Source organism: Schistocerca serialis, chromosome 3, assembly GCF_023864345.2.
Source record: "Schistocerca serialis cubense isolate TAMUIC-IGC-003099 chromosome 3, iqSchSeri2.2, whole genome shotgun sequence".
NCBI classification, from domain to species: Eukaryota; Metazoa; Arthropoda; class Insecta; order Orthoptera; family Acrididae; genus Schistocerca; species Schistocerca serialis.
In genome coordinates, this window is record NC_064640.1 from 1093491841 (window position 1) to 1093517418 (window position 25578).

Here is a 25578-nt window from a genome sequence, read left to right on the forward strand (position 1 = left end):
AAAAGGCACAATGCCGACTTAAGTACAAGAAGACTGACTATTCTTACTGTCTATGTTTTGAACCATCCCTGTGACACTAGTTATAAATACCGATGCTTCACTCCAGGTTTACTGTATCCCTTGGACCTTCTTATTGACGATGAAACACAGAAATTGTATCGGAATTAAATACAAAACTCACAATGCCGACTTAAGTACCAGAAGTCTGACTCTTCTTACTGACTATGTTTTGAACCATTCCTGTGACACTAGTTATAAATTCCGTTGCTTCACTTCAGGTTTACTGTATCCTTTGGACCTTCTTATTGACGATGAAACACAGAAATTGCATCGGAATTAAATACAAAAGGCACAATGCAGAATTAAGTACAAAAAGACTGACTCTTCTTACTGTCTATGTTTTGAAACATTTCTGTGACACTAGTTATAGATTCCGATGCTTCACTCCAGGTTCACTGTATCCCTCGGACATTCTTATTGACGATGAAACACAGAAATTGCATCGGAATTAAATACAATAGGCTCAATGCCGACTAAAGTACAAGAAGACTGACTCTTCCTACTGTCTATGTTTTGAACCATTCCTGTGACACTAGTCACAGATTCCGATGCTTCACTTCAGGTTTACTGTATCCCTCTTACCTTCGTATTGACTATGAAAAACAGAAATTGCATCGGAATTATATACAAAAGGCACAATACCGACTTAAGTACAAGAAGACTGACTCTTCTTACTGACTATGTTTTTAACCATTCCTGTGACACTAGTCATAGATTCCGATGCTTAACTTCAGGATTACTGTATCCCTCTGACCTTTTTATTGACGATGAAACACAGATATTGCATCGGCCTTAAATACAAAAGGCACAATGGCGACTTAAGTACAAGAAGACTGACTCTGCTTACTGTCTATGTTTTGAACCATCCCTGTGACACTAGTTATAGATTCCGATGCTTCACTCCAGGTTTACTGTATGCCTTGGACCATCTTATTGACGATGAAACACAGAAATTGCATCAGAATTAAATAGAAAATGCACAATGATGACTTAAGTACAAGAAGACTGACTCTTCTTAGTGATTATTTTTTGAACCATTCCTGTGACGCTAGTTATAGTTTCCGATGCTTCAGTTCAGGTTTACTGTATCCCTTGGACGTGCTTATTGACGTTGAAACACAGAAATTGCGTCGGAATTAAATAGAAAAGGTACAATGCCGACTTAAGTACAAGAATACTGACTCATCTTACTGTCTTTGTTTTGAACCATCCCTGTGACACTAGTTAAAGATTCCGATGCTTCACTTCAGGTTTACTGTATCCCTCTGACCCTCTTATTGATGATGAAACACAGAAATTGCATCGGAATAAATACAAATGGCACAATGCCGAATTGAGTACAAGAAGATTGACTCTTCTTACTGTCTATGTTTTGAACCATTCCTGTGACACTAGTTATGGACTCCGATGCTTCACTCCAGGTTTACTGTATCCCTTGAACCTTCTTATTGACGATGAAACACAGAAATTGCATGGGAATTAAATACAAAAGGCACAATGCCGACTTAAGTACATGTAGACTGACTTTTCCTACTGTCTATGATTTGAACCATTCCTATGACACTTGTTATAGATTCCGATGGTTCATTTCTGGTTTACTATATCCCTTGGACCTTCTTATTGACGATGAAACACAGAAATTGCATCGGAATTAAATACAAAAGGCACAATGCCGACTTAAGTACAAGAAGACTGACTCTTCCAACTGTCTATGTTTTGAACAATTCCTGTGACACTAGTTATAGATTCCGATGCTTGAATTCAGGTTTAATTTATCCCTCTGACCGTGGTATTGACGAACAAACACAGAAATTGCATCGGAATTAAATAGAAATGGCACAATGCCGACTTAAGTACTAGAAGACTGACTCTTTCTACTGTCTATGTTTTGAACCATTCCTATGATACTAGTTATAGATTCCGATGCTTCACTTCAGGTTTACTGTATGCCTTGCACTTTCTTATTGACGATGAAACACAGAAATTGCATCGGAATTAAACACAAAAGGCACAATGACGACTTAACTACAAGAAGACTGACTCTTCTTACTGACTATGCCTTGATCCATTCCTGTAACTCTAGTTATAGATTCCGATGCTTAACTTCATGATTACTGTATCTCTCTGACCTTCTTAGTGACGATGAAACACAGAAATAGCATCGGAATTAAATACAAAAAGCACAATGCCGACTTAAGTACAAGAAAACTGACTCATCTTACTATTTATGTTTTGAACCGTCCCTGTGACGCTAGTTATAGATTCCGCTGCTTCACTACAGGTTTACTGTATCCCTTGGACCTTCTTATTGACGATGAAACACAGAAATTGCATTGGAATTAAATACAAAAGGGACAATACCGACATAAGTAAAAGGAGACTGACTCTTCTTACTGACTATGATTTGAACCATTCCTGTGACACTAGTCATAGATTCCGATGCTTAACTTCAGGATAACTGTATCCCTCTGACCTTCTTATTGACGATGAAACACAGAAATTGTATCGGAATTAAATACAAAAGGCACAATGCCGACTTAAGTACAAGAAGACTGACTCTGCCTACTGTCTATGTTTTGAACCAGTACTGTGACACTAGTTATAAATTCCGTTGCTTCACTTCAGGTTTTCTGTATCACTTGGACCTTCTTATTGACGATGAAACCCAGAAATTGTATCGGAATTAAATACAAAACTCACAATGCCGACTTAACTACCAGAAGTCTGACTCTTCTTACTGACTATGTTTTGAACCATTCCTGTGACACTAGTTATAGATTCCGATGCTTAACTTCAGGATTACTGTATCCCTCTTACCTTCGTATTGACTATGAAAAACAGAAATTGCATCGGAATTATATACAAAAGGCACAATACCGACTTAAGTACAAGAAGACTGACTCTTCTTACTGACTATGTTTTTAACCATTCCTGTGACACTAGTCATAGATTCCGATGCTTAACTTCAGGATTACTGTATCCCTTTGACCTTTTTATTGACGATGAAACACAGAAATTGCATCGGCCTTAAATACAAAAGGCACAATGCCGACTTAAGTACAAGATGACTGACTCTTCTTACTGTCTATGTTTTGAACCATCCCTGTGACACTAGTTATAGATTCCGATGCTGCACTCCACGTTTACTGTATCCCTTGGACCTTCTTATTGACGATGAAACACAGAAATTGCATCGGAATTAAATACAAAAGGCACAATGCAGAATTAAGTACAAAAAGACTGACTCTTCTTACAGACTATGTTTTGAACCATTCCTGTGACACTAGTTATAAATTCCGTTGCTTCACTTCAGGTTTACTGTATCCCTTGGACCTTCTTATTGACGATGAAACACAGAAATTGCATCGGAATTAAATACAAAAGGCACAATGCAGAATTAAGTACAAAAAGACTGACTCTTCTTACTGTCTATGTTTTGAAACATTTCTGTGACACTAGTTATAGATTCCGATGCTTCACTCCAGGTTCACTGTATCCCTTGGACATTCTTATTGACGATGAAACACAGAAATTGCATCGGAATTAAATACAATAGGCTCAATGCCGACTAAAGTACAAGAAGACTGACTCTTCCTACTGTCTATGTTTTGAACCATTCCTGTGACACTAGTCACAGATTCCGATGCTTCACTTCAGGTTTACTGTATCCCTCTTACCTTCGTATTGACTATGAAAAACAGAAATTGCATCGGAATTATATACAAAAGGCACAATACCGACTTAAGTACAAGAAGACTGACTCTTCTTACTGACTATGTTTTTAACCATTCCTGTGACACTAGTCATAGATTCCGATGCTTAACTTCAGGATTACTGTATCCCTCTGACCTTTTTATTGACGATGAAACACAGAAATTGCATCGGCCTTAAACACAAAAGGCACAATGCCGACTTAAGTACAAGAAGACTGACTCTGCTTACTGTCTATGTTTTGAACCATCCCTGTGACACTAGTTATAGATTCCGATGCTTCACTCCAGGTTTACTGTATGCCTTGGACCATCTTATTGACGATGAAACACAGAAATTGCATCAGAATTAAATAGAAAATGCACAATGATGACTTATGTACAAGAAGACTGACTCTTCTTAGTGATTATTTTTTGAACCATTCCTGTGACGCTAGTTATAGTTTCCGATGCTTCAGTTCAGGTTTACTGTATCCCTTGGACGTTCTTATTGACGTTGAAACACAGAAATTGCGTCGGAATTAAATAGAAAAGGCACAATGCCGACTTAAGTACAAGAATACTGACTCATCTTACTGTCTTTGTTTTGAACCATCCCTGTGACACTAGTTATAGATTCCGATGCTTCACTTCAGGTTTACTGTATCCCTCTGACCCTCTTATTGATGATGAAACACAGAAATTGCATCGGAATTAAATACAAATGGCACAATGCCGAATTGAGTACAAGAAGATTGACTCTTCTTACTGTCTATGTTTTGAACCATTCCTGTGACACTAGTTATGGACTCCGATGCTTCACTCCAGGTTTACTGTATCCCTTGAACCTTCTTATTGACGATGAAACACAGAAATTGCATGGGAATTAAATACAAAAGGCACAATGCCGACTTAAGTACATGTAGACTGACTTTTCCTACTGTCTATGTTTTGAACCATTCCTATGACACTTGTTATAGATTCCGATGGTTCATTTCTGGTTTACTATATCCCTTGGACCTTCTTATTGACGATGAAACACAGAAATTGCATCGGAATTAAATACAAAAGGCACAATGCCGACTTAAGTACAAGCAGACTGACTCTTCCAACTGTCTATGTTTTGAACAATTCCTGTGACACTAGTTATAGATTCCGATGCTTGAATTCAGGTTTAATTTATCCCTCTGACCGTGGTATTGACGAACAAACACAGAAATTGCATCGGAATTAAATAGAAATGGCACAATGCCGACTTAAGTACTAGAAGACTGACTCTTTCTACTGTCTATGTTTTGAACCATTCCTATGATACTAGTTATAGATTCCGATGCTCCACTTCAGGTTTACTGTATGCCTTGCACTTTCTTATTGACGATGAAACACAGAAATTGCATCGGAATTAAATACAAAAGGCACAATGACGACTTAACTACAAGAAGACTGACTCTTCTTACTGACTATGCTTTGAACCATTCCTGTGACTCTAGTTATAGATTCCGATGCTTAACTTCATGATTACTGTATCTCTCTGACCTTCTTAGTGACGATGAAACACAGAAATAGCATCGGAATTAAATACAAAAAGCACAATGCCGACTTAAGTACAAAAAAACTGACTCATCTTACTATTTATGTTTTGAACCGTCCCTGTGACGCTAGTTATAGATTCCGCTGCTTCACTACAGGTTTACTGTATCCCTTGGACCTTCTTATTAACGATGAAACACAGAAATTGCATTGGAATTAAATACAAAAGGGACAATACCGACATAAGTACAAGGAGACTGACTCTTCTTACAGACTATGATTTGAACCATTCCTGTGACACTAGTCATAGATTCCGATGCTTAACTTCAGGATATCTGTATCCCTCTGACCTTCTTATTGACGATGAAACACAGAAATTGTATCGGAATTAAATACAAAAGGCACAATGCCGACTTAAGTACAAGAAGACTGACTCTTCCTACTGTCTATGTTTTGAACCAGTACTGTGACACTAGTTATAAATTCCGATGCTTCACTTCAGGTTTTCTGTATCACTTGGACCTTCTTATTGACGATGAAACCCAGAAATTGTATCGGAATTAAATACAAAACTAACAATTCCGACTTAAGTACCAGAAGTCTGACTCTTCTTACTGACTATGTTTTGAACCATTCCTGTGACACTAGTTATAAATTCCGTTGCTTCACTTCAGGTTTACTGTATCCTTTGGACCTTCTTATTGACGATGAAACACAGAAATTTAATCGGAATTAAATACAAAAGGCACAATGCCGACTTAAGTACAAGAAGACTGACTCTTCTTACTGTCTATGTTTTGAACCATCCCTGTGACACTAGATATGGATTCCGATGCTTCACTCCAGGTTCACTGTATCCCTTGGACCTTCTTATTGACGATGAAACACAGAAATTGCGTCGGAATTAAATACAATAGGCTCAATGCCGACTAAAGTACAAGAAGACTGACTCTTCCTACTATCTATGTTTTGAACCATTCCTGTGACACTAGTCATAGATTCCGATGCTTCACTTCAGGTTTACTGTATCCCTCTTACCTTCGTATTGACTATGAAAAACAGAAATTGCATCGGAATTATATACAAAAGGCACAATACCGACTTAAGTACAAGAAGACTGACTCTTCTTACTGACTATGTTTTTAACCATTCCTGTGACACTAGTCATAGATTCCGATGCTTAACTTGAGGATTACTGTATCCCTCTGACCTTTTTATTGACGATGAAACACAGAAATTGCATCGGCCTTAAATACAAAAGGCACAATGCCGACTTAAGTACAAGAAGGCTGACTCTTCTTACTGTCTATGTTTTGAACCATGCCTGTGACACTAGTTATAGATTCCGATGCTTCACTCCTCGTTTACTGTATGCCTTGGAACATCTTATTGACGAAGAAACACAGAAATTGCATCAGAATTAAATAGAAAATGCACAATGATGACTTAAGTACAAGAAGACTGACTCTTCTTACTGATTATTTTTTGAACCATTCCTGTGACGCTAGTTATAGTTTCCGATGCTTCAGTTCAGGTTTACTGTATCCCTTGGACGTTCTTATTGACGTTGAAACACAGAAATTGCGTCGGAATTAAATAGAAAAGGCACAATGCCGACTTAAGTACAAGAATACTGACTCATCTTACTGTCTTTATTTTGAACCATCCCTGTGACACTAGTTATAGTTCCGATGCTTCACTTCAGGTTTACTGTATCCCTCTGACCCTCTTATTGATGATGAAACACAGAAATTGCATCGGAATTAAATACAAATGGCACAATGCCGAATTGAGTACAAGAAGATTGACTCTTCTTACTGTCTATGTTTTGAACCATTCCTGTGACACTAGTTATGGACTCCGATGCTTCACTCCAGGTTTACTGTATCCCTTGAACCTTCTTATTGACGATGAAACACAGAATTTGCATCGGAATTAAATACAAAAGGCACAATGCCGACTTAACTACAAGAAGACTGACTCTTCTTACTGACTATGCTTTGAACCATTCCTGTGACTCTATTTATAGATTCCGATGCTTAACTTCATGATTACTGTATCTCTCTGACATTTTTAGTGACGATGAAACACAGATATTGCATCGGAATTAAATACAAAACGCACAATGCCGACTTAAGTACAAGAAAATTGACTCATCTTACTATTTATGTTTTGAACCGTCCCTGTGACGCTAGTTATAGATTCCGCTGCTTCACTACAGGTTTACTGTATCCCTTGGACCTTCTTATTAACGATGAAACACAGAAATTGCATTGGAATTAAATACAAAAGGGACAATACCGACATAAGTACAAGGAGACTGACTCTTCTTACTGACTATGATTTGAACCATTCCTGTGACACTAGTCATAGATTCCGATGCTTAACTTCAGGATTTCTGTATCCCTCTGACCTTCTTATTGACGATGAATCACAGAAATTGTATCGGAATTAAATACAAAAGGCACAATGCCGACTTAAGTACAAGAAGACTGACTCTTCCTACTGTCTATGTTTTGAACCAGTACTGTGACACTAGTTATAAATTCCGTTGCTTCACTTCAGGTTTTCTGTATCACTTGGACCTTCTTATTGACGATGAGACCCAGAAATTGTATCGGAATTAAATACAAAACTCACAATGCCGACTTAAGTACCAGAAGTCTGACTCTTCTTACTGACTATGTTTTGAACCATTCCTGTGACACTGGTTATAAATTCCGTTGCTTCACTTCAGGTTTACTGTATCTCTTGGACCTTCTTATTGACGATGAAACACAGAAATTTCATCGGAATTAAATACAAAAGGCACAATGCCGACTTTAGTACAAGAAGACTGACTCTTCTTACTGTTTATGTTTTGAACCATCCCTGTGACACTAGTTATGGATTCCGATGCTTCACTCCAGGTTCACTGTATCCCTTGGACCTTCTTATTGACGATGAAACACAGAAATTGCGTCGGAATTAAATACAATGGGCTCAATGCCGACTAAAGTACAAGAAGACTGACTCTTCCTACTGTCTATGTTTTGAACCATTCCTGTGACACTAGTCATAGATTCCGATGCTTCACTTCAGGTTTACTGTATTCCTCTTACCTTCGTATTGACTATGAAACACAGAAATTGCATCGGAATTAAATACAAAAGGTAAAATACCAACTTAAGTACAAGAAGACTGACTCTTCTTACTGACTATGTTTTTAACCATTCCTGTGACACTAGTCATAGATTCCGATGCTTAACTTGAGGATTACTGTATCCCTCTGACCTTTTTATTGACGATGAAACACAGAAATTGCATCGGCCTTAAATACAAAATGCACAATGCCGACTTAAGTACAAGAAGACTGACTCTTCTTACTGTCTATGTTTTGAACCATCCCTGTGACACTAGTTATGGATTCCGATGCTTCACTCCAGGTTTACTGTATGCCTTGGACCATCTTATCGACGTTGAAACACAGAAATTGCGTCGGAATTAAATAGAAAAGGCACAATGCCGACTTAAGTACAAGAATACTGACTCATCTTACTATCTATGTTTTGAACCATCCCTGTGACACAAGTTTTTGATTCCGATGCTTCACTCCAGGTTTACTGTATCCCTTGGACCTTCTTATTGATGATGAAACACAGAAATTGCATCGGAATTAAATACAAAAGGCACAATGACGACTTAACTACAAGAAGACTGACTCTTCTTACTGACTATGCTTTGAACCATTCCTGTGACTCTAGTTATAGATTCCGATGCTTAACTTCATGATTACTGTATCTCTCTGACCTTCTTAGTGACGATGAAACACAGAAATAGCATCGGAATTAAATACAAAAAGCACAATGCCGACTTAAGTACAAGAAAACTGACTCATCTTACTATCTATGTTTTGAACCGTCCCTGTGACGCTAGTTATAGATTCCGCTGCTTCACTACAGGTTTACTGTATCCCTTGGACCTTCTTATTAACGATGAAACACAGAAATTGCGTCGGAATTAAATACAAAAGGCACAATGCGGAATTAAGTACAAGAAGACTGACTCTTCTTACTGTCCATGTTTTGAAACGTTTCTGTGACACTAGTTATAGATTCCGATGCTTCACTCCAGGTTTACTGTATCCCTTGGAACTTCTTATTGGCGATGAAACACAGAAATTGCATCGGAATTAAATACAAAAGGCACAATGCCGACTTAAGTACATGTAGACTGACTTGTCCTACTGTCTATGTTTTGAACCATTTCTGTGACACTAGTTATAGATCCCGATGGTTCATTTCTGGTTTACTGTATCCCTTGGACCTTCTTATTGACGACGAAACACAGAAATTGCATCGCAATTAAATACAAAAGACACAATGCCGACTTAAGTACAAGAAGACTGACTCTTCCAACTGTCTATGTTTTAAGCATTCCTGTGACACTAGTTATAGATTCCGATGCTTCACTTCAGGTTTACTTTATCCCTCTGACCGTCGTATTGACGAAGAAACACAGAAATTGCATCGGAATTAAATAGAAATGGCACAATGCCGACTTAAGTACTACAAGACTGACTCTTCCTACTGTCTATGTTTTGAACCATTCCTGTGACACTAGTTATAGATTCCGATGCTTCACTTCAGGTTTACTGTATCCCTTGGACCTTCTTATTGACGATAAAACAAAGAAATTGCATCGGATTTAAATACAAAAGGCACAATGCCGACTTAAGTACAAGAAGACTGACTCTTCTTACTGACTATGATTTGAGCCATTCCTAGGACACATAAATTTCGATGATTCACTTCAGGTTTACTGTATCCCTTGGACCTTCTTATTAACGTTGAAACACAGAAATTGCATCGGAATTAAATACAAAAGGCACAATACCGACTTAAGTACAAGAAGACTGACTCTTCTTACTGACTATGCTTTGAACCATTCCTGTAACACTAGTCATAGAATCCGATGCTTAACTTCAGGATTACTGTATCCCTCTGACCTTCTTATTGACGATGAAACACAGAAATTGCATCGGAAATAAATACAAAAGGCACAATGCAGACTTAAGTACAAGAAGACTGACTCTTCTTACTGACTTTGTTTTGAACCATCCCTGTGACACTAGTTATAGATTCCGATGCTTCACTCCAGGTTCACTGTATCCCTTGGACCTTCTTATTGACGATGAAACACAGAAATTGCGTCGGAATTAAATACAATAGGCTCAATGCCGACTAAAGTACAAGAAGACTGACTCTTCCTACTGTCTATGTTTTGAACCATTCCTGTGACACTAGTCATAGTTTCCGATGCTTCACTTCAGGTTTACTGTATTCCTCTTACCTTCGTATTGACTATGAAACACAGAAATTGCATCGGAATTAAATACAAAAGGTAAAATACCAACTTAAGTACAAGAAGACTGACTCTTCTTACTGACTATGTTTTTAACCATTCCTGTGACACTAGTCATAGATTCCGATGCTTAACTTGAGGATTACTGTATCCCTCTGACCTTTTTATTGACGATGAAACACAGAAATTGCATCGGCCTTAAATACAAAAGGCACAATGCCGACTTAAGTACAAGAAGACTGACTCTTCTTACTGTCTATGTTTTGAACCATCCCTGTGACACTAGTTATAGATTCCGATGCTTCACTCCAGGTTTACTGTATGCCTTGGACCATCTTATCGACGTTGAAACACAGAAATTGCGTCGGAATTAAATAGAAAAGGCACAATGCCGACTTAAGTACAAGAATACTGACTCATCTTACTATCTATGTTTTGAACCATCCCTGTGACACAAGTTATTGATTCCGATGCTTCACTCCAGGTTTACTGTATCCCTTGGACCTTCTTATTGATGATGAAACACAGAAATTGCATCGGAATTAAATACAAAAAGCACAATGCCGACTTAAGTACAAGAAGACTGACTCTTCTTACTGACTATGTTTTGAACCTTTCCTGTGACACTAGTTATAGATTCCGATGCTTCACTTCAGGTTAACTGTATCCCTCTGACCCTCTTATTGACGATGAAACACAGAAATTGCATCGGAATTAAATACAAATGGCACAATGCCGAATTGAGTACAAGAAGATTGACTCTTCTTACTGTCTATGTTTTGAATCATTCCTGTGACACTAGTTATGGACTCCGATGCTTCACTCCAGGTTTACTGTATCCCTTGGACCTTCTTATTGACGATGAAAAACATAAAATTGCATCGGAATTAAATTGAAAAGGTACAATGCCGAATGAAGTAAAAGAAGTCTGACTCTTCTTACTGTCTATGTTTTGAACCATTAATGTCACACTAGTTATAGATTACGATGCTTCACTCCAGGTTTACTATATTCCTTGGACCTTCTTATTGACGATGAAACAGAGAAATTGCATCTTAATTAAATAGAAAAGGCACAATGATAACTTAAGTACAAGAAGACTGACTCTTCTTACTGACTATGATTTGAACCATTCCTGTGACACTAGTCATAGATTCCGATGCTTCACTTCAGGATTACTGTATCCCTCTGACCTTCTTATTGACGATGAAACACAGAAATTGCATCGGAATTAATACAAAAGGCACAATGCCGACTTAAGTACATGTAGACTGACATTTCCTACTGTCTATGTTTTGAACCATTCCTGTGACACTTGTTATAGATTCCGATGGTTCATTTCTGGTTTACTGTATCCCTTGGACCTTCTTATTGACGATGAAACACAGAAATTGCATCGGAATTAAATACAAAAGGCACAATGCCGACTTAAGTACAAGAAGACTGACTCTTCCAAGTGTCTATGTTTGAACAATTCCTGTGACACTAGTTATAGATTCCGATGCTTCACTTCAGGTTTACTTTATCCCTCTGACCTTCGTATTGACGAAGAAACACAGAAATTGCATCGGAATTAAATAGAAAAGGCACAATGCCGACCTAAGTACTAGAAGACTGACTCTTGCTACTGTCTATGTTTTGAACCATTCCTGTGATACTAGTTATAGATTCCGATACTTCACTTCAGGTTTACTGTATCCCTTGGACTTTCTTATTGACGATGAAACACAGAAATTGCATCGGAATTAAATACAAAAGGCACAATGCCGACTTAACTACAAGAAGACTGACTCTTCTTACTGACTATGCTTTGAACCATTCCTGTGACTCTAGTTATAGATTCCGATGCTTAACTTCATGATTACTGTATCCCTCTGACCTTCTTAGTGACGATGAAACACAGATATTGCATCGGAATTAAATACAAAAAGCACAATGCCGACTTAAGTACAAGAAAACTGACTCATCTTACTATCTATGTTTTGAACCGTTCCTGTGACGCTAGTTATAGATTCCGCTGCTTCACTACAGGTTTACTGTATCCCTTGGACCTTCTTATTAACGATGAAACACAGAAATTGCATCGGAATTAAATACAAAAGGGACAATACCTACTTAAGTACAAGAAGACTGACTCTTCTTACTGACTATGATTTGAACCATTCCTGTGACACTAGTCATAGATTCCGATGCTTAACTTCAGGATTTCTGTATCCCTCTGACCTTCTTATTGACGATGAAACACAGAAATTGTATCGGAATTAAATACAAAAGGCACAATGCCGACTTAAGTACAAGAAGACTGACTCTTCTTACTGTCTATGTTTTGAACCATCCCTGTGACACTAGTTATAGATTCCGATGCTTCACTCCCGGTTTACTGTGTCCCTTGGACCTTCTTATTGACGATGAAACACAGAAATTGTATCGGAATTAAATACAAAACTCACAATGCCGACTTCAGTTCCAGAAGTCTGACTCTTCTTACTGACTATGTTTTGAACCATTCCTGTGACACTAGTTATAAATTCCGTTGCTTCACTTCAGGTTTACTGTATCCCTTGGACCTTCTTTATGACGATGAAACACAGAAATTGCGTCGGAATTAAATACAAAAGGCACAATGCGGAATTAAGTACAAGAAGACTGACTCTTCGTACTGTCCATGTTTTGAAACATTTCTGTGACACTAGTTATAGATTCCGATGCTTCACTCCAGGTTTACTGTATCCCTTGGAACTTCTTATTGACGATGAAACACAGAAATTGCATCGGAATTAAATACAAAAGGCACAATGCCGACTTAAGTACATGTAGACTGACTTGTCCTACTGTCTATGTTTTGAACCATTTCTGTGACACTAGTTATAGATTCCGATGGTTCATTTCTGGTTTACTGTATCCCTTGGACCTTCTTAGTGACGATGAAACACAGAAATTGCATCGCAATTAAATACAAAAGACACAATGCCGACTTAAGTACAAGAAGACTGACACTTCTTACTGACTATGTTTTGAACCATCCCTGTGACACTAGTTATAGATTCCGATGCTTCACTCCTGGTTTACTGTATCCCTTGGACCTCCTTATTGACGATGAAACACAGAAATTGTATCGGAATTAAATACAAAACTCACAATGCCGACTTAAGTACCAGAAGTCTGACTCTTCTTACTGACTATGTTTTGAACCATTCCTGTGACACTAGTTATAGACTCCGATGCTTCAATTCAGGTATACTGTATCCCTTGGACCTTCTTATTGACGATGAAACACAGAAATTGCATCGGAATTAAATACAAAAGGCACAATGCAGACTTAAGTACAAGAAGACTGACTCTTCTTACTGACTTTGTTTTGAACCATTCCTGTGACACTAGTTATAGACTCCGATGCTTCAATTCAGGTATACTGTATCCCTTGGACCTTCTTATTGACGATGAAACACAGAAATTGCATCGGAATTAAATACAAAAGGCACAATGCAGACTTAAGTACAAGAAGACTGACTCTTCTTACTGACTTTGTTTTGAACCATTCCTGTGACACTAGTTATAGATTCCGATCCTTCACATCAGGTATACTGTATCCCTCTGACTATCTTATATACGATGAAACACAGAAATTGCATCGGAATTAAATACAAAAGGCTCAATGCCGACTTATGTACATGTAGATATGACTTTTCCTACTGTCTATGATTTGAACCATTCCTGTGACACTAGTTATAGAATCCGATGGTTCATTTCAGGTTTACTGTATCCCTCTGACCTTCTTAGTGACGATGAAACACAAAAATTGCATCGGAATTAAATACAAAAAGCACAATGCCGACTTAGGTACAAGAATTCTGACTCATCATACTGTCTATGATTTGAACCGTCCCTGAGACACTAGTTATAGATTCCGATGCTTCACTCCAGGTTTACTATATCCCTTGGCCCTTCTTATTGACGATGAAACACAGAAATTGTATCGGAATTAAATACAAAACTCACAATGCCGACTTAAGTACCAGAAGTCTGACTCTTCTTACTGAAAATGTTTTGAACCATTCCTGTGACACTAGTTATAGATTCCGATGCTTCACATAGGTTTACTCTATCCCTCTGATGTTCTTATTGACGATGAAACACAGAAATTGCATCGGAATTAAATACAAAACGCACAATGCCGACTTAAGTACAAGAAGACTGACTCTTCTTACTGACTATGTTTTGAACCATTCCTGTGACACTAGTTATAAATTCCGATGCTACACTCCAGGTTTACTGTATCCCTTGGACCTTCTTATTGACGATGAAACACAGAAATTGCATTCGAATTAAATACAAATGGCACAATGCCGACTAAAGTACAAGAAGACTGACTCTTCTTACAGTCTATGTTTTGAACCATTCCTGTGACACTAGTTATAGATTCCGGTGCTTACCGCCAGGTTTACTGTATCCCTTGGACCTTCTTATTGACGATGAACCACAGAAATTGCATCAGAATTAAATAGAAAATGCGCAATGCCGAATAAAGTACAAGAAGACTGACGCTTCTTACTGACAGTGCTTTGAACCATTGCTGTGACACTAGTTATAGATTCCGATGCTTCAGTTCAGGTTTACTGTATCCCTTGGACCTTCTTATTGACGATGAAACACAGAAATTGCATCGGAATTAATACAAAAGGCACAATGCCGACTTAAGTACATGTAGACTGACATTTCCTACTGTCTATGTTTTGAACCATTCCTGTGACACTTGTTATAGATTCCGATGGTTCATTTCTGGTTTAGTGTATCCCTTGGACCTTCTTATTGACGATGAAACACAGAAATTGCATCGGAATTAAATACAAAAGGCACAATGCCGACTTAAGTACAAGAAGACTGACTCTTCCAACTGTCTATGTTTGAACAATTCCTGTGACACTAGTTATAGATTCCGATGCTTCACTTCAGGTTTACTTTATCCCTCTGACCGTCGTATTGACGAAGAAACACAGAAATTGCATCGGAATTAAATAGAAAAGGCACAATGCCGACTTAAGTACTAGAAGACTGACTCTTGCTACTGTCGATGTTTTGAACCATTCCTGTGATACTAGTTATAGATTCCGATACTTCACTTCAGGTTTACTGTATCCCTTGGACTTTCTTATTGACGATGAAACACAGAAATTGCATCGGAATTAAATACAAAAGGCACAATGCCGACTTAACTACAAGAAGACTGACTCTTCTTACTGACTATGCTTTGAACCATTCCTGTGACTCTAGTTATAGATTCCGATGCTTAACTTCATGATTACTGTATCCCTCTGACCTTCTTAGTGACGATGAAACACAGATATTGCATCGGAATTAAATACAAAAAGCACAATGCCGACTTAAGTACAAGAAAACTGACTCATCTTACTATCTATGTTTTGAACCGTCCCTGTGACGCTAGTTATAGATTCCGCTGCTTCACTACAGGTTTACTGTATCCCTTGGACCTTCTGATTAACGATGAAACACAGAAATTGCATCGGAATTAAATACAAAAGGGACAATACCTACTTAAGTACAAGAAGACTGACTCTTCTTACTGACTATGATTTGAACCATTCCTGTGACACTAGTCATAGATTCCGATGCTTAAGTTCAGGATTTCTGTATCCCTCTGACCTTCTTATTGACGATGAAACACAGAAATTGTATCGGAATTAAATACAAAAGGCACAATGCCGACTTAAGTACAAGAAGACTGACTCTTCTTACTGTCTATGTTTTGAACCATCCCTGTGACACTAGTTATAGATTCCGATGCTTCACTCCCGGTTTACTGTGTCCCTTGGACCTTCTTATTGACGATGAAACACAGAAATTGTATCGGAATTAAATACAAAACTCACAATGCCGACTTCAGTTCCAGAAGTCTGACTCTTCTTACTGACTATATTTTGAACCATTCCTGTGACACTAGTTATAAATTCCGTTGCTTCACTTCAGGTTTACTGTATCCCTTGGACCTTCTTTATGACGATGAAACACAGAAATTGCGTCGGAATTAAATACAAAAGGCACAATGCGGAATTAAGTACAAGAAGACTGACTCTTCTTACTGTCCATGTTTTGAAACGTTTCTGTGACACTAGTTATAGATTCTGATGCTTCACTCCAGGTTTACTGTATCCCTTGGAACTTCTTATTGACGATGAAACACAGAAATTGCATCGGAATTAAATACAATAGGCACAATGCCGACTTAAGTACATGTAGACTGACTTGTCCTACTGTCTATGTTTTGAACCATTTCTGTGACACTAGTTATAGATTCCGATGGTTCATTTCTGGTTTACTGTATCCCTTGGACCTTCTTATTGACGATGAAACACAGAAATTGCATCGCAATTAAATACAAAAGACACAATGCCGACTTAAGTACAAGAAGACTGACTCTTCCAACTGTCTATGTTTTAAGCATTCCTGTGACACTAATTATAGATTCCGATGCTTCACTTCAGGTTTACTTTATCCCTCTGACCGTCGTATTGACGAAGAAACACAGAAATTGCATCGGAATTAAATAGAAATGGCACAATGCCGACTTAAGTACTACAAGACTGACTCTTCCTACTGTCTATGTCTTGAACCATTCCTGTGACACTAGTTATAGATTCCGATGCTTCACTTCAGGTTTACTGTATCCCTTGGACCTTCTTATTGACGATGAAACAAAGAAATTGCATCGGATTTAAATACAAAAGGCACAATGCCGACTTAAGTACAAGAAGACTGACTCTTCTTACTGACTATGATTTGAGCCATTCCTGGGACACATAAATTTCGATGATTCACTTCAGGTTTACTGTATCCCTTGGACCTTCTTATTAACGTTGAAACACAGAAATTGCATCGGAATTAAATACAAAAGGCACAATACCGACTTAAGTACAAGAAGACTGACTCTTCTTACTGACTATGTTTTGAACCATTCCTGTAACACTAGTCATAGAATCCGATGCTTAACTTCAGGATTACTGTATCCCTCTGACCTTCTTATTGACGATGAAACACAGAAATTGCATCGGAAATAAATACAAAAGGCACAATGCAGACTTAAGTACAAGAAGACTGACTCTTCTTACTGACTTTGTTTTGAACCATCCCTGTGACACTAGTTATAGATTCCGATGCTTCACTCCTGGTTTACTGTATCCCTTGGACCTCCTTATTGACGATGAAACACAGAAATTGTATCGGAATTAAATACAAAACTCACAATGCCGACTTAAGTACCAGAAGTCTGACTCTTCTTACTGACTATGTTTTGAACCATTCCTGTGACACTAGTTATAGACTCCGATGCTTCACATCAGGTTTACTGTATCCCTCTGACCTTCTTATTGACGATGAAACACAGAAATTGCATCGGAATTAAATACAAAAGGCACAATGCCGACTTAAGTACAAGAAGACTGACTCTTCTTACTGTCTATGTTTTGAACCATTCCTGTGACACTAGTTATAGATTCCGATGCTTCAATTCAGGTATACTGTATCCCTTGGACCTTCTTATTGACGATGAAACACAGAAATTGCATCGGAATTAAATACAAAAGGCACAATGCAGACTTAAGTACAAGAAGACTGACTCTTCTTACTGACTTTGTTTTGAACCATTCCTGTGACACTAGTTATAGATTCCGATGCTTCACATCAGGTATACTGTATCCCTCTGACTATCTTATATACGATGAAACACAGAAATTGCATCGGAATTAAATACAAAAGGCTCAATGCCGACTTATGTACATGTAGATATGACTTTTCCTACTGTCTATGATTTGAACCATTCTTGTGACGCTAGTTATAGAATCCGATGGTTCATTTCAGGTTTACTGTATCCCTCTGACCTTCTTAGTGACGATGAAACACAAAAATTGCATCGGAATTAAATACAAAAAGCACAATGCCGACTTAGGTACAAGAATTCTGACTCATCTTACTGTCTATGATTTGAACCGTCCCTGTGACACTAGTTATAGATTCCGATGCTTCACTCCAGGTTTACTATATCGCTTGGACCTTCTTATTGACGATGAAACACAGAAATTGTATCGGAATTAAATACAAAACTCACAATGCCGACTTAAGTACCAGAAGTCTGACTCTTCTTACTGAAAATGTTTTGAACCATTCCTGTGACACTAGTTATAGATTCCGATGCTTCACATAGGTTTACTCTATCCCTCTGATGTTCTTATTGACGATGAAACACAGAAATTGCATCGGAATTAAATACAAAACGCACAATGCCGACTTAAGTACAAGAAGACTGACTCTTCTTACTGACTATGTTTTGAACCATTCCTGTGACACTAGTTATAAATTCCGATGCTACACTCCAGGTTTACTGTATCCCTTGGACCTTCTTATTGACGATGAAACACAGAAATTGCATTGGAATTAAATACAAATGGCACAATGCTGACTAAAGTACAAGAAGACTGACTCTTCTTACAGTCTATGTTTTGAACCATTCCTGTGACACTAGTTATAGATTCCGGTGCTTACCGCCAGGTTTACTGTATCCCTTGGACTTTCTTATTGACGATGAACCACAAAAATTGCATCAGAATTAAATAGAAAATGCGCAATGCCGAATAAAGTACAAGAAGACTGACGCTTCTTACTGACTGTGCTTTGAACCATTGCTGTGACACTAGTTATAGATTCCGATGCTTCAGTTCAGGTTTACTGTATCCCTTGGACCTTCTTATTGACGATGAAACACAGATATTGCATCGGAATTAAATAGAAAAGGAACAATGCCGACTTAAGTACAAGAAGACTGACTCTTCTTACTGTTTATGTATTGAACCATTCCTGTGACACTAGTTTTGGATTCCGATGCATCACTTCAGGTTTACTGTATCCCTTGGACCTTCTTATTGACGATGAAACACAGTAATTGCATCGGAATTAAATATAAAAGCCACGATGCCAACTAAAGTACAAGAAGACTGACTCTTCTTTCAGTCTATGATTTGAACCATTCCTGTGACACTAGTCACAGATTCCGATGCTTCACTTCAGGTTTACTGTATCCCTCTTACCTTCGTATTGACTATGAAAAACAGAAATTGCATCGGAATTATATACAAAAGGCACAATACCGACTTAAGTACAAGAAGACTGACTCTTCTTACTGACTATGTTTTTAACCATTCCTGTGACACTAGTCATAGATTCCGATGCTTAACTTCAGGATTACTGTATCCCTCTGACCTTTTTATTGACGATGAAACACAGAAATTGCATCGGCCTTAAATACAAAAGGCACAATGCCGACTTAAGTACAAGAAGACTGACTCTTCATACTGCCTATGTTTTGAACCATCCCTGTGACACTAGTTATAGATTCCGATGCTTCACTCCAGGTTTACTGTATGCCTTGGACCATCTTATTGACGATGAAACACAGAAATTGCATCAGAATTAAATAGAAAATGCACAATGATGACTTAAGTACAAGAAGACTGACTCTTCTTACTGATTATTTTTTGAACCATTCCTGTGACGCTAGTTATAGTTTCCGATGCTTCAGTTCAGGTTTACTGTATCCCTTAGACGTTCTTATTGACGTTGAAACACAGAAATTGCGTCGGAATTAAATAGAAAAGGCACAATGCCGACTTTAGTACAAGAATACTGACTCATCTTACTGTCTTTGTTTTGAACCATCCCTGTGACACTAGTTATAGATTCCGATGCTTCACTTCAGGTTTACTGTATCCCTCTGACCCTCTTATTGATGATGAAACACAGAAATTGCATCGGAATTAAATACAAATGGCACAATGCCGAATTGAGTACAAGAAGATTGACTCTTCTTACTGTCTATGTTTTGAACCAATCCTGTGACACTAGTTATGGACTCCGATGCTTCACTCCAGGTTTACTGTATCCCTTGAACCTTCTTATTGACGATGAAACACAGAAATTGCATCGGAATTAAATACAAAAGGCACAATGCCGACTTAAGTACATGTAGACTGACTTTTCCTACTGTCTATGTTTTGAACCATTCCTATGACACTTGTTATAGATTCCGATGGTTCATTTCTGGTTTACTATATCCCTTGGACCTTCTTATTGACGATGAAACACAGAAATTGCATCGGAATTAAAAACAAAAGGCACAATGCCGACTTAAGTACAAGAAGACTGACTCTTCCAACTGTCTATGTGTTGAACAATTCCTGTGACACTAGTTATAGATTCCGATGCTTGAATTCAGGTTTAATTTATCCCTCTGACCGTCGTATTGACGAACAAACACAGAAATTGCATCGGAATTAAATAGAAATGGCACAATGCCGACTTAAGTACTAGAAGACTGACTCTTTCTACTGTCTATGTTTTGAACCATTCCTGTGATACTAGTTATAGATTCCGATGCTTCACTTCAGGTTCACTGTATGCCTTGGACTTTCTTATTGACGATGAAACACAGAAATTGCATCGGAATTAAATACAAAAGGCACAATGCCGACTTAACTACAGGAAGACTGACTCATCTTACTGACTATGCTTTGAACCATTCCTGTGACTCTAGTTATAGATTCCGATGCTTAACTTCATGATTACTGTATCTCTCTGACCTTCTTAGCGACGATGAAACACAGAAATTGCATCGGAATTAAATACAAAAAGCACAATGCCGACTTAAGTACAAGAAAACTGACTCATCTTACTATTTATGTTTTGAACCGTCCCTGTGACGCTAGTTATAGATTCCGCTGCTTCACTACAGGTTTACTGTATCCCTTGGACCTTCTTATTAACGATGAAACACAGAAATTGCATTGGAATTAAATACAAATGGCACAATGCTGACTAAAGTACAAGAAGACTGACTCTTCTTACAGTCTATGTTTTGAACCATTCCTGTGACACTAGTTATAGAATCCGATGGTTCATTTCAGGTTTACTGTATCCCTCTGACCTTCTTAGTGACGATGAAACACAAAAATTGCATCGGAATTAAATACAAAAAGCACAATGCCGACTTAGGTACAAGAATTCTGACTCATCTTACTGTCTATGATTTGAACCGTCCCTGTGACACTAGTTATAGATTCCGATGCTTCACTCCAGGTTTACTATATCGCTTGGACCTTCTTATTGACGATGAAACACAGAAATTGTATCGGAATTAAATACAAAACTCACAATGCCGACTTAAGTACCAGAAGTCTGACTCTTCTTACTGAAAATGTTTTGAACCATTCCTGTGACACTAGTTATAGATTCCGATGCTTCACATAGGTTTACTCTATCCCTCTGATGTTCTTATTGACGATGAAACACAGAAATTGCATCGGAATTAAATACAAAACGCACAATGCCGACTTAAGTACAAGAAGACTGACTCTTCTTACTGACTATGTTTTGAACCATTCCTGTGACACTAGTTATAAATTCCGATGCTACACTCCAGGTTTACTGTATCCCTTGGACCTTCTTATTGACGATGAAACACAGAAATTGCATTGGAATTAAATACAAATGGCACAATGCTGACTAAAGTACAAGAAGACTGACTCTTCTTACAGTCTATGTTTTGAACCATTCCTGTGACACTAGTTATAGATTCCGGTGCTTACCGCCAGGTTTACTGTATCCCTTGGACTTTCTTATTGACGATGAACCACAAAAATTGCATCAGAATTAAATAGAAAATGCGCAATGCCGAATAAAGTACAAGAAGACTGACGCTTCTTACTGACTGTGCTGTGAACCATTGCTGTGACACTAGTTATAGATTCCGATGCTTCAGTTCAGGTTTACTGTATCCCTTGGACCTTCTTATTGACGATGAAACACAGATATTGCATCGGAATTAAATAGAAAAGGAACAATGCCGACTTAAGTACAAGAAGACTGACTCTTCTTACTGTTTATGTTTTGAACCATTCCTGTGACACTAGTTTTGGATTCCGATGCATCACTTCAGGTTTACTGTATCCCTTGGACCTTCTTATTGACGATGAAACACAGTAATTGCATCGGAATTAAATATAAAAGCCACGATGCCAACTAAAGTACAAGAAGACTGACTCTTCTTTCAGTCTATGATTTGAACCATTCCTGTGACACTAGTCACAGATTCCGATGCTTCACTTCAGGTTTACTGTATCCCTCTTACCTTCGTATTGACTATGAAAAACAGAAATTGCATCGGAATTATATACAAAAGGCACAATACCGACTTAAGCACAAGAAGACTGACTCTTCTTACTGACTATGTTTTTAACCATTCCTGTGACACTAGTCATAGATTCCGATGCTTAACTTCAGGATTACTGTATCCCTCTGACCTTTTTATTGACGATGAAACACAGAAATTGCATCGGCCTTAAATAGAAAAGGCACAATGCCGACTTAAGTACAAGAAGACTGACTCTTCATACTGCCTATGTTTTGAACCATCCCTGTGACACTAGTTATAGATTCCGATGCTTCACTCCAGGTTTACTGTATGCCTTGGACCATCTTATTGACGATGAAACACAGAAATTGCATCAGAATTAAATAGAAAATGCACAATGATGACTTAAGTACAAGAAGACTGACTCTTCTTACTGATTATTTTTTGAACCATTCCTGTGACGCTAGTTATAGTTTCCGATGCTTCAGTTCAGGTTTACTGTATCCCTTAGACGTTCTTATTGACGTTGAAACACAGAAATTGCGTCGGAATTAAATAGAAAAGGCACAATGCCGACTTTAGTACAAGAATACTGACTCATCTTACTGTCTTTGTTTTGAACCATCCCTGTGACACTAGTTATAGATTCCGATGCTTCACTTCAGGTTTACTGTATCCCTCTGACCCTCTTATTGATGATGAAACACAGAAATTGCATCGGAATTAAATACAAATGGCACAATGCCGAATTGAGTACAAGAAGATTGACTCTTCTTACTGTCTATGTTTTGAACCAATCCTGTGACACTAGTTATGGACTCCGATGCTTCACTCCAGGTTTACTGTATCCCTTGAACCTTCTTATTGACGATGAAACACAGAAATTGCATCGGAATTAAATACAAAAGGCACAATGCCGACTTAAGTACATGTAGACTGACTTTTCCTACTGTCTATGTTTTGAACCATTCCTATGACACTTGTTATAGATTCCGATGGTTCATTTCTGGTTTACTATATCCCTTGGACCTTCTTATTGACGATGAAACACAGAAATTGCATCGGAATTAAAAACAAAAGGCACAATGCCGACTTAAGTACAAGAAGACTGACTCTTCCAACTGTCTATGTGTTGAACGATTCCTGTGACACTAGTTATAGATTCCGATGCTTGAATTCAGGTTTAATTTATCCCTCTGACCGTCGTATTGACGAACAAACACAGAAATTGCATCGGAATTAAATAGAAATGGCACAATGCCGACTTAAGTACTAGAAGACTGACTCTTTCTACTGTCTATGTTTTGAACCATTCCTGTGATACTAGTTATAGATTCCGATGCTTCACTTCAGGTTCACTGTATGCCTTGGACTTTCTTATTGACGATGAAACACAGAAATTGCATCGGAATTAAATACAAAAGGCACAATGCCGACTTAACTACAAGAAGACTGACTCATCTTACTGACTATGCTTTGAACCATTCCTGTGACTCTAGTTATAGATTCCGATGCTTAACTTCATGATTACTGTATCTCTCTGACCTTCTTAGCGACGATGAAACACAGAAATTGCATCGGAATTAAATACAAAAAGCACAATGCCGACTTAAGTACAAGAAAACTGACTCATCTTACTATTTATGTTTTGAACCGTCCCTGTGACGCTAGTTATAGATTCCGCTGCTTCACTACAGGTTTACTGTATCCCTTGGACCTTCTTATTAACGATGAAACACAGAAATTGCATTGGAATTAAATACAAAAGGGACAATACCGACATAAGTACAAGGAGACTGACTCTTCTTACTGACTATGATTTGAACCATTCCTGTGACACTAGTCATAGATTCCGATGCTTAACTTGAGGATTTCTGTATCCCTCTGACCTTCTTATTGACGATGAAACACAGAAATTGTATCGGAAGTAAATACAAAAGGCACAATGCCGACTTAAGTACAAGAAGACTGACTCATCTTACTATTTATGTTTTGAACCGTCCCTGTGACGCTAGTTATAGATTCCGCTGCTTCACTTCAGGTTTTCTGTATCACTTGGACCTTCTTATTGACGATGAAACACAGAAATTTCATCGGAATTAAATACAAAAGGCACAATGCCGACTTAAGTACAAGAAGACTGACTCTTCCTACTGTCTATGTTTTGAACCATTCCTGTGACACTAGTCATAGATTCCGATGCTTCAATTCAGGTTCACTGTATTCCTCTTACCTTCGTATTAACTATGAAACACAGAAATTGCATCGGAATTAAATACAAAAGGTAAAATACCAACTCAAGTACAAGAAGACTGACTCTTCTTACTGACTATGTTTTTAACCATTCCTGTGACTTTAGTCATAGATTCCGATGCTTAACTTAAGGATTACTGTATCCCTCTGACCTTTTTATTGACGATGAAACACAGAAATTGCATCGGCCTTAAATAGAAAAGGCACAATGCCGACTTAAGTACAAGAAGACTGACTCTTCTTACTGTCTATGTTTTGAACCATCCCTGTGACACTAGTTATAGATTCCGATGCTTCACTCCAGGTTCACTGTATGCCTTGGACCATCTTATTGACGTTGAAACACAGAAATTGCGTCGGAATTAAATAGAAAAGGCACAATGCCGACTTAACTACAAGAAGACTGACTCTTCTTACTGATTATTTTTTGAACCATTCCTGTGACGCTAGTTATAGATTCCGATGCTTAACTTCATGATTACTGTATCTCTCTGACCTTCTTAGTGACGA